The sequence below is a fragment of the Anoplopoma fimbria genome, chromosome 14 (genome assembly GCF_027596085.1).
Source record: "Anoplopoma fimbria isolate UVic2021 breed Golden Eagle Sablefish chromosome 14, Afim_UVic_2022, whole genome shotgun sequence".
Lineage (NCBI taxonomy): Eukaryota > Metazoa > Chordata > Actinopteri > Perciformes > Anoplopomatidae > Anoplopoma > Anoplopoma fimbria.
Window position 1 is genome coordinate 23,115,786 of NC_072462.1, and position 19,826 is coordinate 23,135,611.

The 19,826-nt window shown below is 41.8% G+C and overlaps 1 protein-coding gene across 4 annotated transcripts in view; it reads right to left on the minus strand.

Moving 5' to 3' along the window:
• The window catches only part of vav2 (vav 2 guanine nucleotide exchange factor), a 192,148-nt gene that overhangs the window by 171,680 nt on the left and 642 nt on the right, over positions 1-19,826 (minus strand). The window lies entirely within an intron of this gene.

The following is a 19,826-nucleotide window of genomic DNA, read 5'->3' on the forward strand; positions in this document are numbered from 1 at the left end:
TTCAACGAAGCTGGGGATTTCTAAAAGGTTGCCTCCATGATTACACAAATGAAATTCCAGCGGGGGAATATACATCACGTCTGCCAGTCAAACAGCCAATCCACAGTGCCATTCAGCTGCCTGGTTAGAAGTAAGCTCATTTAAGCCAGCGAGGCCTGTAATGATCTCCCAATAGTATCATCACTCGTGCTGACATTTAAAGACAATCAAATACCTAAGAGATTCAATATGTCTGTGCGATGCCTCTGAAACAAAACGTTGTGTGGATTAACAGGGTGAACACCTCTAATGGGGTACATCATCATATGCTATCAAGCTCTACTGGGAATGCGGTAGCAGAAGAAGACACTAACCTTGTTATTATTATCTCCGGCAGGAGGATCATGCAATCACTTGCGTGTGTCCCTGCGTCCGTAAGTGGGTGTGCACCTCTGTGTCTGTCCACTGCTAATCCCGCATTTTGCTGCATCAGATTGCATAATATTCAGGGTGGCCATGCAGTTGTTGCTGTGACTCACAATTTCTCAAAACCTTTTTTATTGACTATACTTATTATTATTGACTGACTGTTGACGCCTAACTGACTAAGGACCGCTAGGTATAAACACAGATGATTGCATCGCCCTGCAGCCACTGCTCAGCGCCCAGAGACACAGTGGGGCAAAACAGTTTGCTCATGTTTATTTATTTTTTATGGCCAGTGTGTTTAGCTATCGGCTTATCACACCACCAGTACACACACTGCTGAGTACATCGCTGCATCTCAGCCGCTGCTACGCGTGGAGACAGCTTGGTGAGTTTAATATAGTTGTTTGGCAAGATTGTATGACATGTCTTATACAACTCAGCTGTGTTTTTGAGTTAAAGTGTGTTCTACAACGCCTTTAAACCCATTGGTGTCTAGACAGGGGGATAAGCCTTATTTGGGTTGTATTGACTTAATCACGCACTACAGTGGTTGCAGACACACCTAGCGGAGACCTGCACTCTACTGAGTGCACCTTTCTAGTTTTTATTGGAAAACGTTGAGTACTTTAACATCATATACTGTTTTCTATAATCTAAAAAACAATGTACTTGAACAAAGGTTCCCTATCTCTTAAGAGTTTAATCATTTTCTGAGGGCAAGGTTTTCATTTCCTCCCCATCTAAGACGGAACAAAGACGACCAAAAGAGAGGAGGTGAGAGATGTTGAAAGAAGAGGGGCTGTGTGTGGGAAAGATGAATGTCAGCAGGCCCTGCACTTCATCATCGCAGAGGGCTATCTGAGGCTGGCAGTCAGGGAAAATGCGATCCAGTACTCCCCCTATACTTTGTCACGGTCAAGTCATATTGGAAAAACAAGGTAAGGATGATAGAAATGAAAGAGCACTGCCGGGGGCAAAGACGAGCAGGTCAAACTCAACATACATTGAAACCCCTCAGCTAAATGTTAGCCAGCAAAGTGGAAAAATTCACACGTCTCGATACACTGTGTTCCAAAGGCTACGACCTTAGCGATGAAGGTGCAAACAGCAGAGGGTTTTTATGAATTAAAATGAATTTCTACTGTGAGAGATGCCTGTTGTCAGTGAGTTAATGAATACATGGTGGGAAAACACAAGGGAGGGAGAGACCCAGTTTCATTGTGTGACAAATGTGTGACACATTGTCTTGAAAAAATGGTCAAACTTGTAAATGCCTGGTAAAAGCATCTAGATACCAGTTACCCCAGTTTGCAGCAACTGCCTTAGGGCTGAACAATTGGGAAAAAAATAATTCTAATTCCAAATTAAATCACAGTTTTTCTAGTGGTCTATATGCTCTACGAGCATCATCACAAACCCATCTTGTTTCTATATGAATATAATTCATTCAAATTAATCAGTGGCTTGTTGACGAACACGTACTCAAAATCGTTTTTTTAACCGTCAGTCAGAGCCCCGTTAGCGTACCTTATTTTCCTGACTCAAAAACCCCAACCACTCAAAAGTTTTACATATTTAGAAGTCTAACCCCGGTAAGCACTCACTGGTACGTCAAATCTGACGACGGTTTGACACCTGACTGACAACTGATTTCTGCAAAATGAGCTTAAGCTAACAGTTGTGTTAGCCTCACAGACTGTCAGGAAGAGCTGCTCTGTGCTCTGAATCCCGGTGGGCTCCTGATTCAGAGGTACTACAATGACAAGCTTAATGACATAATGTGCACCAAAACAATAAAGTAAAAACAGCCAGAAGTTACTTTTTCGGGGGGTTATTCTGCCAACTGACATAATTAACATTAATCAAAAGATACTACTACAAAAAATACATTATAATCAAAACGGTGCAACTCTTGCAATTAGAAAACTAACCTTTTTTTCAAACTGTGATTTCGATATAAAATCGTTTGTCATTCAGCTCAACAGTTTATCACAGTATAAGGATATACTTTCTTTTTTCTTTCAAATGCGATTTTTCTATACATGCTAGTCTTAGCTCCATGTACTATAATAACCACTGATTTACCACCACATTTCTCCAATAAAGCAGAAAATTAAATAATTTGCATGGATTTGGGGGAAACTCATCCTCTACATCCAGCCACCGTGTCTTGACATGGCTGAAGGAACAGCAACTGAAACAGACACAGCTGAATAAAGAGGCAAATATTAAAGTCATGTAAAAGCAGAAGTTACTGTGTTTTACACCACAGTTCTAATTCTGGCTACAGCACCTGCACAGCATACTCACGTGGGATCAATGATGTAGACAAAGCTTGTGTAGCAGAAGTATATGGAGAGGTTTCTTTGTAAAACTAGCAGCTCAAAGCCTTAAAATATGTGCAACGCAGAAGCAGCACTTTTAGTGTGATCTCAAGATCCACAGGCGGAGAAAATGTTACAATGTATTCTTTATATGATGGAGGACTAAAGTGAAACACTACTTGAGATGTGAAAATTTGTGAGAAAACACAACCGGACGACAACCTGAAGACACACAGCATTAAGACCTCTGGGTAAGCAGTTACATGTTGTCAGGATTGAATTGTAGAGAGGAAAATAACACCTTTTTTTCAACCTCACTCAGAGAAAGAAAATTACACACTTTGCAGAACACGGCAAGCACTCAACAAATGAACACACCCACTCGTTCTTCCCAGAATTCGGCAAAGTCATGATAAGAATGCAACACATGCACTAGGGTTTCCGTGGGTTAACAGCGTGGTGTCCAGACTTCAAGTGCACAGTCCGGGCCAAGCATTGTTGGACTCATCCGAGGTGGGGATGGGTGCGTTCTGAACTCTCTGTTCTCCGTCCAGATGTTTCTTGTTGTCTGGCAAAGTGCACGGGGAGTGGAGGAGAGGGGATTACACAACTCTTTGTCTTACTGAGGAAGAGTGGGAAGGCATGAATATCCTCAGAGAAAGCGAAGGGGGGGGACGACGACGACTAAACAGAAACAGGAAGATGATTCAACCTGTCATTGCTAATTGCATTTAATAGTTACTTAACAAGGAAGATAGTTCCTTTCAGTTTAATCCACCTTGATGCAATTACACAACCAATGCCTCTTTAAAACATTATGACATTGATAAAGGTAGGGTTTATTGCAGGGCTGTTATTTTCAGAGTTTTAGTTTAGTGTACCTAATACATTCTTAACTGAGTGTGTTTGGCCATTGACCACAATTCTTATATAACAGAACTGAGAGTAAAACCGTTGACAGGACATATTGAACATCGTCAGTTATTACTCTTTGTAGTGTGAATTATTAAACCCATCAGTTCAACATTTGTAAAACATTCTTAAAAAGGAGCAATTTATATGTGGCACAAAGGAGAATGGAAAGGGACACTGACCCGGATGTATAAGGGAATATCCATCAGTACAAGATCCATGTTTCAAAACCAGGAAACAATTCATATTTTTTCTTCTAAGTATGCTGTGTTTTTTTTACTCTTATAAAATAGTTTACCAGAACAGTTCACCAAGAACATGGAGAGAAGATCGATGCCATCGATTGATACCAGGGCAAAACTCAAGAAATGGCTTTGTCCAAAATCAGTCCTGTTCGTTCATATCCGTTTTAGGTATGGATTAAGCAAATAAGATATACATGTTGATAATAAAATGTTAGAGGTGCTGGTTGGAAGATGTTTTCAGCTTTGGACAGAACCAAGCTAGCTCTTTCTTTATGCTAAGCAAAGCTAATTGCCTGCCAATCACTAGCATACAGACATTCTTCTCATTTAACTCTTGGCACATAAGCAAATTTGGTATTAATTTCCAAGAACAAGATCAATAACTGTCACCAAGAGACAAAAGTTTTTAAGTTAATATTTGAGGAAGAATTCCAAAGGGAAGAAGGAAACCATCGTGTAAGTGCATTAATAATTGACTATAACTAACAACCTGATTAAAGTACATCTGAGTATATGATTTGTGGAAGCCTTCCAAAGAAGGACACTAGTGTATTACTAGATGTATTAATTATTGACTACATCTTAACGACCTGATAAAAGTACATTTTTAAAAAAGAAAAACATCTGGCCTATTTTCTCCAAAGAGAATATGAGAGTTAGCTTAAAGACATGCATGAAGTAATGTCTACTTTCTGCTTTTCTTTGTACAGGTTCACTGACCCAGAGACCACCACATCGTCCGTAAACCCTGCTAGTTGTCACGGTCATGTGTAGTTAAGGCAAATCTTTGTCTGCTAATGGAGGGTCCCTTGTGGAGAGCCAGATGAGTGATGCACGTCATTGTAAGGGACATGCTCAATTTCACAGGAGAAAGCTACTAAAAGCTTCCTCTCAATCAGATTCTCTGTGCCTCCACCTTCTGTGTGTTTGTCTCTCTCTCTTTCTCTCTTTGCCTTTCCCCAGGAGCTTCCGTCCTATTAATTCTAAATTGTTTAGCTCTCGTGTGTTCACGCTCCGTTGCTTTCATTATGCTAACACCGAACTGGTGACAGGTTTTCTGTTTTTTCTTCACCTTTTTTGAGATGGGAAATGGGATTGAGGAAGCTCACCTGCCTACCTCTGGCTGGCACTCATGAGAAATTGTTTTTTTAGAAATATCATCAATCACGGACGGACAGGACAACTTGCCTGCTTTACAGAAAACCTGAGAGAGAGTCAATTTTGTTTGAGAAAAACAAAAAAATATATATAAACACTTTCCTTCCCTCGCCAACTGAATCATATTATGTCTTAAGTGGTGAATGTGCAGACAAGTGCAGAACAAAACTGTAGTTTCTACATGGACACTAAATGAGATGGACATTAAATAAAAAAGGATGTGATCAACAATATATCAACTCATCATCATGTGCATGAACCAACAATGGAACCTCACTACAACTCAAAATGTGCAAAAGAAACTATTTTATTTTTTCAAAAGTTCACATAGTACAAATGGGCTACAAACAAAGTGCAATGTCGCACTGAGACACAGTTACACATTGCAGGATCGACGAAATAAAGAAAACAGGGCCTCACACGGCGCCGTATGTCAGTAGACTAAATACAAACACAGCTAAACATATACAGCTCGGATGAATTTGTTTCAGTGTTGCAACACATAGTGGAAATATAACCTGTACATTCTCAGAACCTTTTGTTGTCTGATTTCTCCTTTACCACTGGCTCATTTTTTTATTTTACGTCAAATTTTTTTGTACCTTTCCTCCCCAAAGCTTTTTAGTTTTTATCGTTCCTGTCCACCAGACAGGATTTTCTTAAATTGCTGTGAAAATTCTGCGAGATAACTCCCCTGAGCAGATAAAAGCTTAAAAAATGGGTTCCCTGGCTTTTGTTAACCATGACAATTACAATGTCATTAGTATGCAAGATGGCAGCGTATTTCAGATATATTAATGGGGGGTGGGGGGGGGGGGGGGGGACTTGGTCTGAAACCTGCTGAATACAAATTAATGTCTGTGAAAGACTGACAAGGTGGTTGTGTTTTCTCTGTATCAGGATAGTCCTGTGGGTTAAAGAGGCCGACCTTCAACTGGACAACCTGGGTTAACTCCCTGCTGACACGGCTCAAAGTGTCCTTGAGATAGATACTGGAGCTGGAGGCGGCGGTTGGTGGGGGCGTGTTCAACATTATGATGAGATTACTTCTCAAAGACTATAATCCGTCATTGATTCATTTCACGTGTATGTATAAACGACAAGAGAATTGAATTTGCAGGCCCAAGTTCGTACTGCGAAGCTCATTAGTGCTGAAAAGACTAGTTGGTTAGTGGAAAAGTTGTGCTTTTGATTCATCATTTTAGTTAACTGGGAGATACAAAGACTGAGATTAACTTGCTTTTCTTTTGTTTTTCTGTCAATATGTTGTAAATACTTTGGGGATGATTAAGAGATACTAAAAGAAAAAACTGACTGAACAATTAATTACAGTCCTGCAATAACAAATTACTTCACCACAGAAATCATGCAATGTATTTGAAGACGACAATACTGATAAAAAAAAAAGTGTGTTTAAATGCTGTAGTTTGGTGCTAAAACAAAAACACCAAGAACACAACTGGGAAGAGTTTGAATAACAAATCGCAGAGCAGCGCACTCTGACCTAAAGGTAGAGCAGGAGGAGGAAATGATCTCTTCCACCCTCTTTAACCGGCAACACACTGTTCCACTTTGTTTGCATGATTAACCAGAGACTGAGCCGCGGAGAGGATCAATAAGCGCTGGCCTTTTATGCCACCGAGTCGTGAGTGTTGTAACCCTGCCTCTGTGCCCTTCCTATTCCACAGCCAATTATGTGATATGATCAATACGCATCGGTAATTGGATATCGGCGCTTCTCGCGGCGATTCTGTGGCAAAGGCCCTGAAAAAATCCATGGCTAGTGCAACATATAAACACTCCTCCTATACTCAGCTGCCAGGCAGTGCGTCACTAGGGTTCATATTATCCATTCCCTTTGGCAAAGAGATAGAGAAAATATAAAGCTGTTTATCTTCCCCCCAGAAAGAGGCTGCTAATGTATTAGAGTGTGTGTGTGTGTGTGTGTGTGTGTGTGTGTGTGTGTGTGTGTGTGTGTGTGTGTGTGTGTGTGTGTGTGTGTGTGTGTGTGTTGTGTGTGTTGGAGGCTGGGGTTGGAGGTGTCCACAGGCGGGGGGGAGCTGCCGTGCCTCTCCCTGGAGCACAATCCAGATCCTAATCTGTTCTCTACGGCAGGAAGCAGCCACAATCAGTCTGCAACCACAACAACTGGAATTAGACTCCGACAAACAGCGCTGTTCTGACAACAGCTCGCCGCATAACAGTGCCAAGTGTCGTAACTGACAGTCACGGAGGAAGACGGATGCCAGTCAAGCCCTTGGAAGGAGAAACTGACTGGCTGATTGACGACTAAAGAGCCAAAATCAATTTTTTTCAAAAGGGGACGAAGGCCCGGTTTGAGGAGAGCTGCGGGGGAGAGGTTCAGCCATCTGGCTCGGCCACTACAGAGAACAGAACCGGTTCTCTCTCTCTCTCTCTCTCTCTGCGGAGCGACGGCACCCAGCAGAGCGTAGCTGGCTCCAGGAAGATCCAGGCGCCATTCCACCGCATGCCCATGCTAATCACCCCCAACAACCGCTATGCAGATGGAGCCTCTTTAGAAATCAGAAGGCGTCCATACGGCTGCGTGATCCCTTTTGTCCGTCTCTATCGGAATGGCTAAATGTTGTCATGGCGGCTCGCTTTGCTCTATGTGTAATGTGACTCCCGAGAGTTAGTTAGGTAAGATAATTATTATTATTATTAGAGGACACTAACAGAATGAGCCTCAACTCTCCACTGGGTGTTCTCACACGTGCAAGAATTTAAGATAATTCTACTCTCAGTTTAAAAGAAAAGCTCTCCACTTTCAACAGTGAAATGGTCTTGACTAGATTAGCTGTAAGCTGCCTTTACATGACATCACTTAAATTCTCCCTCGCAGTCTGAAAGATTAGGTCAACTCGGAGTTCCCCGCAGAAACCTCTGCGCTTGCATTTTCTCACTTCCCTGAGGAATGCAGGGAAGAGAAAGAGGGAAGAGGTGCAGATAAATGCTCCGCAGGCTTTTGGTGGGGGAGTGTCGATGTTGTTTGTTCTTATTAAAATACACATGATAAAACTGCCTGGCCCTGGTTTTCTGTGCAGGCCGGCTGAGTCACATTCGAGCCACTGTAGAATACCAAATGAAAACGAGGGTGAGATGATACATAACAATATGCTATACTGCAATGTGGTTTCAAAAACTTGGCATCGCTGGGCAGAAACACTATGCTCTATCTTCTGTAATTACTCTGTGTTCTGCCAAAGCTAGTTCCACTTTTAGATGTTTAAGAATACAAATAACTCAGGAGAGAAATGTTCTTTCCATCTCTCCTGCTCCCAAATGACTTGCCGGTGTGATACATTTTGTCATTTGTACCAAATCAGAGACGACATTTGAGACCGGGACCCATACTGATATTTGAGAGTTCATCAAATCTGATGATATATAAACTAAGATCAAATTCCTCCGAACTCCCGTCCACCCACAGCGCTCGATTTCCCCGTTTGTCAGTCCTCTCGTGGATGAAATCGAGTCGTGGTATTAATACACAGTAACATCCCTACAATACATGCACTCTGGTGATTTCATAACCCAACCCTTGATTGTTCCGCGGCAGCCCTTTCTGCCCAAATTGTCACATCACGGCCCACCGTGGCCCACATTCAAATTGGGGCCCTGTGCAGCCGAGTGTTCAGTGCTTGCGTATGCATGCAGACCGTTTTGGACTCTTGTGGTTTGGCTGGAAAGAGTTAATCTGTGCACCAATCAAGGGACACCAGTTAAGCTGCAGGAGCTATATTACTTAGCATTAAATCTTTACTAGCCAATGATTATTGAATCATTTATTGAATTTAGTGATTCCTAATCCTTGCTTAAATATGTTAACATATTTTCTTTAAATATGGGGTTATATGCAAACACTTAAATACTCTTTGCATTGTGTCAAACATCTGCTTCAGTAGTGCATATTGTGGTAGCTGTGGTTTGTGTTACATATAGCCTACAGCGCATGCAAATGTTCCGAGCATTTACGATAGGGTTAGGTGGGAAGTGAGAAATAAAGGGGGCTTGTTTGAATTCCACATCCACTTCCTGTTTCGGTTTTTTTAAGCAGCAGTATAGGCAGATTGTGAGATAGTGGGCCCCTGGGCACAGACATGTAAAGGGCCCCCAACCCTCCTACAAAAGAACAAGAGCCGCAGATTCAAAGAGACATATGCTTGGTTGGTTTGCGTGCCTTTGTAGAAGTTTTGTGTCTCTTTGTGGGCATTTTGTGTCTTAGGGTAGTTATAAGGTCTCTTTATAGTCGTTTTGCAGCCTTTTGAAGTCTTTTTCCGTCTGTTTTATGTTGTTTTGTATTTCGTTGTCAACTCTTTCTCTTTTTGCTGGATTGCATAAACATTTTGGGTCTCTTTGTGGGAATTTTGCGTCACTTTTGGTTGATTTGCGTCTCTTTGTATAAGTTTTGTGTCTCTTTATGGTCGTTTTGTGTCTCTGTGTGACTCCAAACAATAAATGTTAGCTGTGACTTGGAACAGGGCCCCCCCGTCTCTCTTTGGTTGTTATGCATCTCTTTTTGGTCATTTTGCATTCTTTTTGGGATGTTTTGAATCTCTTGTCGTCATTTTGCATCTCTTTGTGTCTCTTTTTGCCAGTTGTGCGTCTCTGTGGTAGTTTTGAGTCTCTTTGTCACTTCCTAACAAAAACAGGTTAGCATTAACCTCGAACAGAAGCCCAGGCCCAGGGCCCCCCTAACCTGTTTGGCCCCTTGGCCTGTGCCCAGTAGGCCCTTTCAGTAACCGTCAATGAGCAGCAGCCCTGCAGAACTCCAGCACTGTACGTGTGGCCATTCATTTGCAATTAATGAATATTGACCTCAACTACCATGCGATTCATTCGACTGCTGCATTATACAATGACTACTTAACCATTTTCCTATTTATGTCTGTGCTGTGCATTCTTCTCGCACTGTATGCCTTTATAGCCTCACATCTATTTATTTCATGAAAGCTTATGGCAGACTGGGAGACGTTATCTCACTAATGAATGTGCAGATGAGTTGAAAGCTTACGATCTGCTGCATTTAGAGGCAGACCTCTTCATCTGAAAGGCATATTTCCCTCTTTGAGATCAATAACAGCATAGCATGCATTGTGTATCAATATGAATAGCAAGTCAATACAAAGCCAAGTTTGTTTTCACCCGTGTATCTATTAAACAATAACCATAGAGCAGACTGGGGACGGTTGGACTACCTCACCAACCGTCCACAGTATGTGAGGATAGGGGAGTGTGAGTCAGATCTGGTGTCCTGCAGCACGTGGGCCCCACAAGGAACCGTTCTGGCTCCATTCCTCTTCTCCATATACACATCGGACTTCAAGTACATCTCTGCAAACTGCCACCTGCAAAAGTTCTCTGATGATTCTGCAATAGTCGGCCTCATCTCCGCCGATGACGACAGGGAATACAGAGAACTGAACCAGGACTTCATAGGATGGTGCCAGTGGAACCGCCTCCAGATCAACTCTGGTAAAACCAAAGAGCTGGTGGTGGACTTCCGCCAGGGTAAACACTGTCCTACGGAACCAGTGAACATCTAGGGAAAGTGAAATCTTACAAGTACCTGGGTGTTCACTTGAACAATAAACTGGACTGGACTAATCACACAAATACACTGTATAAAAAGGGTCAGAGCAGACTCTATCTGCTGAGGAGACTGAGGTCCTTTGGAGTGCAGGGAGCACTCCTGAAGACCTTCTTTGACTCTGTGGTGGCATCAGCTATTTTTATGCAGTGGTCTGCTGGAGCAGCAGCATCTCGACAGCCGACAGGAAGAGAATAAATAAACTTGTCAGGAAGGCCAGCAGTGTGCTGGGGTGTCCACTGGATACGCTGGAGGTGGTGGGAGACAGGAGGGTGATGGCCAAGCCGTAATCCCTGATGAACACATGGGGTGGAACACCTCTCACCCCATGCAGGACACCCTGGCAGCTCTGTGCAGCTCCTTCAGCCACCGGCTGCTTCACCCCCGGTGGTGAAGGAGAGGTACCGCAGGTCCTTCCTTCCTGCTGCTGTCAGGCTGCACAACCAGCTCTGCTCCCAGCAGACCACATGACACTAATACACTAATACACTAATACATCAATACACTGTGCAATACAACATTTATAATAGTTTCTGTCTGTATATATAATATTAGTGGATTCTCTACTGTTCTTTACTGTTTTTTATTGCTCATTTGCTCATTTATAATACTTATTTTGATCTTGTGTTTTTTTTATTTACTATGTCTCTTGTTTTGCACTATCCTCTTTGCTGCTGTAATCCTGTAAATTTTCCGCGCCGCGGGACTAATAAAGGATTATTTTATCTTAGAGCAGGTTGTTGCGGTGGAGGGGTCAAGACGTTAACTACCACTTGATTATGTATTAAAAGCTAAAAGTGCTTGAGTAAAGAAATAATAAGCTGCAATAAAGTGTAAAGTCCGATTTAATATCAATTTACTTTATGGCAGGTGCTTTTGCTCAAGTCACATTTCCTCATCTCTTTGTCCCCCAAAGTTAAATAACCAGGAACCAGGAAGTAAAAAGGCTGAATTTGCAAAATTACAGATTGAACTTTAGACTCTCTGGTGCAGTCTTTTATCTGCTTTTTGGAATGTGCATATATGCAAACGTACTCCGTGTGCGGCATCATGCTTTATTTCTAAATGTGTTAAGCTGTTTTAAAGAGACAGATGTTCACACCTGGATATCCACAGTAGACAAAATATCGTTAGGGTATAATCAGGGGATTTAGAGGGGAAGAGTTTTACAATAAGCACGAAGCTCTATGGAGAAATAGAGGAAGTCAACGTTTTTATTCAAGTGACTTATCAAATCTTTGATTTTGAAGGAATAGTAACAGTAAAAGTAAAAAATTTTACACCTCTTGTTCAATGTTCACAAGATCTTTTCATATGCTGAATGTCAAACAGCCACTGCACAGTGGCAGCAAGCAGCACAGAGGTATGAACCCACCTTTAAACACATCACAGCTGTTCTAAATCTGTTCCGGACAGCGCTCTGCCCATTCCTTTTAAGACATTTAGGATATTTGGATGTTCTGTTTGCACAGCTGAAATGTGGGGTACATTCCAATTTCATTATTTGATCATTGCCTGACCTGCAACTCATTCTGGTCCGCCTTTGTGAAGGTCGTTCCCAATGCTCTTATTTATTTATTTTTTCAAAGAGTAAGGAGGCTACCCGGAGGAGGAATGAGTGACTTTTACCGGACAGACACACTCCTTTTTTTTAATTAAATCGCTAAGTGATTTGATGCCGCAACTGATTGGACTGTTTTGAAAACCGCATTACAACATCACCGCCCAACCGTTGTATCATATTGTTGCTATTATTTGGACGGTACATACAAATAATAAACTCAAAACCAACAAAAGCCACAGAGCTGTAACACCAGACTGCCATCTGATCCAGCTGTTTGTCGTCAACAAATACAGGCAATGTTTAGGATGACAGTATGTCTAATTTCTCTAAAAAAGGTGTTTCCTCAATTTGCCCCCGTCCTCACATCTTTTTCTGCGTCTCTCATCGCAGCCTTCGTTGGGAGGATGCAAGGCAAAAATGCAAGTGAAGGAAACATGGATGCAGCTTAGGGAATTGGCATGTACCAACAGATAAACTTCATTTTAAGAGGATAAATTCTTTTTCAGCTTAAAAGAAAGTGCCATGAGTTAAACAGGAGCAGCTGGGCAGAAACATTTAAATCCTTCGCAGTTGTTTTTTTACTTCTGTTTCTAAGGGAGGGAATTTTTACTTTCAGGCCAAGACTATCCTGCAACTTGACAAAGTTTAAGCTCCCTACTGTTGCAAGGCATCCACATCCGCCCTAATCAAGTGACCTTGAACAGGACACTGAATTCCTACCAGTTCGGGGAATACTGCTCAGTCCTCAGCTATGCAATCTTAGCTCAGTGTGAAAACAGGTACGATACCCTTTAGATCAATACATTGCTATGGCCTCTTATACGACCCCCGGGATTAAAGGACTATTATTTATTCATTTATTTATTTTAACAGCCTGGCACATGTTTTCATAGCTCTGGACAACATTACTGTTGGTTATGATTATAGTTTTGCTTACTCGGTTCAATACTGGTTAATGCTGTAATGGACCGTTGTTGAATTGTGGTCGGAAAGCATGTGAACGGTGGATTAATAGTGCAGTTTAACCATCAAAGTGAAAATAAACCTATACTGTTAATGCACAATATTCATTAAAAATAGACGATTAGGAGAATCAATGCTTTCTAGTGGCTGATCCTGACGATGGTAACATTGTGAACCACACATTCATGAAGAAAATCATCAGGAGGAGAGCTAGTAGTGTTGGCAGCACCGGAGCTCACAGCTAACGTACGGAGGTTCCATTGAGTTATATTTTGATGCATTCATTCTCTATTCAGTAAAAATGAGTAATGGGTGAAGGTTAATTATGACTTGATCTTGATGTGCTCATTGTAATCTTTTTTTTTTTGTCAATAAACTTTAATAAATACAGGAATAGATTCTTTTCACAGCAATACTAGAGTGGGAATTAAGAACGTTTCATTTTCCTTTAACGTCATCAATAAAATGACTAATGCCAAGATCATTAAAATACAATCGTTTATTTCTAATGATTTGTTAATAGATGTGTTTTTATGCAAATAACCACTATATATGACAACAACAAAGATAACATACACTTGCTGAATACTTGGGACAGTGGTGAAAAAAAACTGTCACTGCACACACATATACAAATATATATATACACATACATCTATTTATATATATATATATATATATATATATATATATATATATATATATATATATATATATATATACACACACACACGAACACACACATTTATATATTTATACACACATATACATACATAAATATATATATTTACATATACATACACATATATATATAGTAGTCTGTCACTATTATATTATGACCTTTTGTTAGGAATTGTTCAATAGTTAAAGTTAAATACAGCCTCCTGCCCCTGAACTGTTCATAAGTCAGTGTGAAAGCCACTTTGCCTGCCATGACACAAGCAGGTCAAGACAAAGGCCACTTCCATCCCCTCAAGAACTAACACAGTTTTGGGGCTATTTGTGGAAATGTCAACACACAAGCCACACGAATATCAAAAGTAACCGTTAAAAGGCTTTCCGTGACCTTAGGAGCAGGATTAGCTCACACAAAGGGTTAGGAAACCACTGGCCCGGTCCCATTCCCCCCTTGTCAATCCCATTAGCTTCCAGTGGCAACGCCCCAGCTGTGCAGCGTGGATCGTGTCCCTAACGAGCTCCATTAGCAGTATTACCTGCATCCGGCGTGCGCCGGGGTCACAGGGTCAGCGCTAGACGGAATGCAGAGATTAAATTACCCCTGGGGGAGGCCCGACTGGGTGGTTGTCTACAGTAGTCGCCTGCCCCCTCCACCACACTGGACACAAACAAGGGATTTCAGAAAAGTAGGTGGGCTGGCTTTTATCGTGTCGTTGTGCGGTTCGCACACTCCCTCTGATCTTATTTCAAACCCTGCAGAGCTCTTTGAGAGTTTCAGTGTTCAGAGTCAGTTAATATCCAGGGGCTTAGCCCTGAAACATTTCAATGAGTCAGGGGTCACACTTCCGACGAGAAATACTACTAGTTCAATGAGAGTGATATACTTCAAGGATTAATATTACTTATACTATTATTATTACTTCAAACAATAGCTTCAAACACACACTTTAACCAACCCTTGTCTCATTTAATGAATGAACAAATCAACACGTTGCTATAATAAAAAAAAAAATGTCTGACATTTTTTGTAAAACTGGTTCTGTTTTCTGTTCCGTCAGCGCTTCTCTCCAAACACTCTGTCTAAAACACAATGGGTGGCTACTGAAGACATTTTTTTAGATATTAAAGAGCCTGATTTTATTTATTTTTAGAGTACGGTTACCAAACCAGAACCAAAAAAAGTAGACGGTTCTTCTCAGAATAGAAGTAGTTAGTAGAAAATAAAGAAGAACTACATACTACATTTCTTATTTTTCTCTGTGCACATAATAAAAAAGATTCTTGTTGGAATATGATATTTATACAAGGGTTTCTTGTGTCAAAACCACGATGAAAATAGTCAAAACTCTGAGGTCCATTGTGTGTGTAACCTGACCATTACGCTGGTGCCGCATTGTTCAACAATCGCTGGTTTTGCAGCTTTGTGTATATAGCCGTCGGCGATGTAGTATGAATAGCAGAATTTCTAGAAAAGATTATATATACATATCTTATTCAAACCAGCCCCTGTAACTTGCCAGAGGCAGCCAATATTTCTGGGAGTCGGACAAAGAGGAAGAACCCTCGATTACAGTGAGTGGAAGCGGCAAGCTCTGCGTGAGTCCAGCGGAGCGCCGAGAAGCTCCAGGAGAACTCTGGGCTCAGCTCAACAGTGATTCAGGTCTGAGCACAGGTGCTGTAACAGCTCACACACACACACACACACACACACACACACACACACACACACACACACACACACACACACACACACACACACACACACACACACACACACGCCTGACTCATCCCAAAGGCATTCACAACCACCTCACTAACAGGAAGAAAAAAAAAAAAAAAAAAAAGAAAAAAAGAATGAGAAAAGCTAAGTGAAAAAAAAAAAAAAAAGTAAAACACACACCGCAGAACACACAAAAGGCTTCTGAGAGCACAGCTCAGGCTCGTCTTTCACACACAGCCCGAGGTGCTGGATTCTGGATGTGTACACACTTTTGAGCTCCGAAGCACCGGTGCTCATTAAGCATCCATTTTTGGCCTTGAGGTAAAGAGGCAAGCCTTCGCCATTCTTTTATAAAAAAAACAAAACAGGGATTTATTTGACCGCCTCGTTGAAAGGTCATCTTTGGCAGCTTCTTTGCAGGAGGTACTTCACGCCTCCTCTCTGCGATGAGGCAGATACATGTGAGCTCACAGTTTACCTGAGAATACCAGCTTCTCACAGATTTCAGAAAATGTTCACTGTCCACACTAAAACACAAGAAATATGAAAATGGCAAAATCTCCTCTTTCTTCACCCTCCTTTGGTGAGCAGTATAGCCCAATAAGATAAAACATGCTGGCTTCTCAGCATGTACCTGTCCCCGCCTGCACAGCATTTTGAGAAATTGAGAAATTTACTGATCACTTAATGTGGAACGAAGGCCAATTCTGAAAGGAACAAAAACACATTTTCAAATTTACGGTGCTTGCTTTGGACGCGGTCTGAGACTCAACCCAACAAACCATGGATATTTACTACTAAAGCAGTTAGTGTGAGACATGTGAATTTACAGTTCAGTGCTTCATCATTTACACCATGAATATCACAATAAACTGCAACTTCCTCACTGTGAGCTGGTTTCCACTTTTTAGCCACTCAAATGCGTATTTTCCTCCCTTATTTATTCAGTGGATTCGTTTGAGTGCAAAACAAATGATTATTTGACCAAATATGTAAAAGAATGTAGTCAGTGTTCAATGATTACAAAGCACTTCCTCACATTGTAGACGCAAGAAGCAGCAATGTTTCTGCTTGATAAATGCCTTATTCACTTCATCGATTATCAAAACTGATGTCAGTCAATTTTAAGTATACCTAACAGCAGTAAAAACCCACACACACATGAGGAGAACATGTAATCTCAACTAAGAAAGCCCCCTTTTTTGTGTACGAACCCAAGACCTTCTTGAGTGGCTGCGCTGGCCACGTACAGATAGACAAATCAAACGCACCCCTAAAGCAGTACTCAAACTTTTCGCCAAAACCTCCACCCTGAAACTGTTAAAAATCTCAAATCGTAAAACTCATGTTAGAAAACCCCTAAAAAGCTACGGTTGGTGTGCACACGCCACATGTGGCCAAACAGTCACAGATTCAGACTTCCACATGCCGTTTTATGGACGCCTTTCATCAAAAATGACCTCAGTGTTGCTGCTACGACCACTTCCATCTGAGCTCTACAGAATGCACTAAAGCACAAAGGTAATGCACTGGAGGACCAACTGGGATCAATGCCAATGTTTAAATTGGGATTAGGGTCTGTTAACAGCAGCCCAGAATTAGTGGGTCAGTAGAAAAGAAAGGAGAAGCGCATTCCTTTTGACTGAATGTTACTCTTTTCTGATGCGGGGTCACAAAGCATTATGACTAAAATACGTTAGCACCTTGGCTACTACCTGAGTCAAACGTACCGAGACTAACTGTTTAACAAGCGAGGCATATTCGAGACAAAACCCAATTTCAGAAACCATTAATAGAAGGAGCAAACGATGTCATCACTCCGCTTCACCTCGTCTTTATTTGGCCATTCCACTGACTCTGAGTGTGAAAGCACACACGCGCTCTGACCTTTTGCGTATCATAAATCACACACTACTGTTCTGCTGCCAGTATTTTGTTTAACCCAATTTGTCACCGAGGTTTGACCCCCCCCCCCCCACTGCGGATTCACACATTGGGACCGGGCGCATGGGATTAGAGGGCGGATCAAAGCGTTCTCTCTCTCTCTCTCTCTCATCACGGAAGTCAGAGGGCTCTGAGCTGATAAGTCCTGGCTACTGGTGGTTACTAGGCAAAATCAAGAGAGGAAGACTAGGGGCTAGAGCTGCAACTAACAGTTATTTAAAAATATTTTGTAATTCTATGAACATACCAGCCCCTCTTCTGTGTTTAATATCATGGAATCGGGGTCCGGTAGCAGGCGATGGCTGCGCCGACGCCACCAGTAAAGCGGGGACTGACATCACCGCTTCACATGGAGGCTCCAAACACACTATGAGCGACACTTTTGCTGAAAATGATCTGTGTGCGTTTGATTAACTCCTGATAAAAATCCAAACAACTGAAAAAAAGACCATGGAATGACTCAGTTTTAGCTATAAACTATTAAGATCGTTTGATATAGGTTTTCTCCGAAAAGCGATTCTCCACTTTAACGAGCTACTCTGGAGATGGGGTTAGAAAAAGCGGTCTTAAACTTCAGATATTTACAATTTTCAGTTTATTCATCCCCACAAAAGTTATCTCTCAAATATATAACGCAAAGTGATCGACTCTTGATAGGTATCGGACGATTTATTGGCATTCTTTCCCACTCGGAACTATCGTTATAATATTGACCTTTATAAATCAACCATCGGTCGACCTTTGCTACAAACGATACGGAACCACATTTGGAGAAGTACAAACATGGTCAAATCTGCACATTTCTATGCTTCGTTAAAACACAACCCTGAGGCTTTGTGCTTTCACACGATGTTTGTCGGGCTTGTGCGAGTATTCAACTGCTGCCAATCCAGATAATGTTACAGAGCCTGTGTTCTGCTGCCTGTTCAGGGTTAATGGATTATCAGAACTGAGTATGGATCACATTTCTGTGGATGGACTACAGGATGTTTTACTAATCGAATCACACAGGGGGAAAAAAAACAAGACATATTTATCAAGAAAGAGGCAGCCAGAAACACAGATTGAAAGCCAGACAGACAGATGCAACACACACTCACGTTATTGTGACAGAAACGGGTCACAGAAAGGTGTGCCAAGAATATCAGACAGATGTGCTGACAGCACTGACAGAGGGCAATCGCTCTGTTGCGATCGCCTGCATGCTGGTGTGACAATAAGAATACCTGGGAACCGTGCAGGCGGGGCAGCCCTGACCTATTCACAGACTCACATCACCGTACAGTGAATGAAGGCTCAGTGGTACTTCAGAGCAGCCTGAATAAGTCAACAGGAGCGTTTGCCACAGAACACTTTAAATCTGCCGCTGCGGTCGTACAAACTTCCCGTGGCACCCGACACTTCCTCATATTGGCTTTTTGGAAACATGAATGAGCTCAAGAGAAACCGAGGCATCTGTGATTTCAAACCTCTAAATCGTGCCCCCACGTGTAGAGGTTAAGTTTAGTTTGAGCCCAACTACATACCAAGATGGTTATTCGTCTTTGAGAGGACTTACAGTAAAACTTTACTCTGTCGTTTCCCTCCAAACCCTTCTGCGATATGACACAGGTAACATTTAAAAGCAAATGATTTGAAAGTGAAACCATACAGGTGGCGTTTACTGAATCAAAAAGATTGGCGGCTGAATCGTTTACGCCTTTCAAGAATTTGTCCAACTCCACAGAGAGTTATCACATCTGCATGGCGCCAGGAAAGTTCAACAAAAGTTAAAAAAAAATAAAAGATTATCATCTGTGGTCTGATTGGATAATACTCAATGATCACCTTTTTAAATCTAGAGCAAAACATGTCAGATTCTTTTCACTCACACCCTCCTCGTACACTGACAATGAGCTGTCTCACAAAGGATGCACGGCTAAACCAGTGGCTGATGGGAGACTTGAGACGTTCAACCACATCACTCTTGTCTGTGGAAGATGAAACAACAAGCGAACAACACACAGAACTTAGAGACAGGAGTAACCCGAGGTGTGGCAGTAGCTCACGAAACAGCTCGGGTGCATGGTGTGGCACCTCGCTCCTTCAACTCTGCAAACCAGGAACCGACCCGGCATGTGTTAAAGCACGTACTGTGTGCATCGTGAACATCTGCTGAACTGTATCATCACAGATCGTCTGATAGTGGCACAAGTAGTGGGCATGTTTTGACAGGGAGGACCAAATCTGTGGACCAAAATCCAGGAATGGGATGCTGCAAAATGTCATTCAAAACCCTCCCAAACAATGAATGGAACAT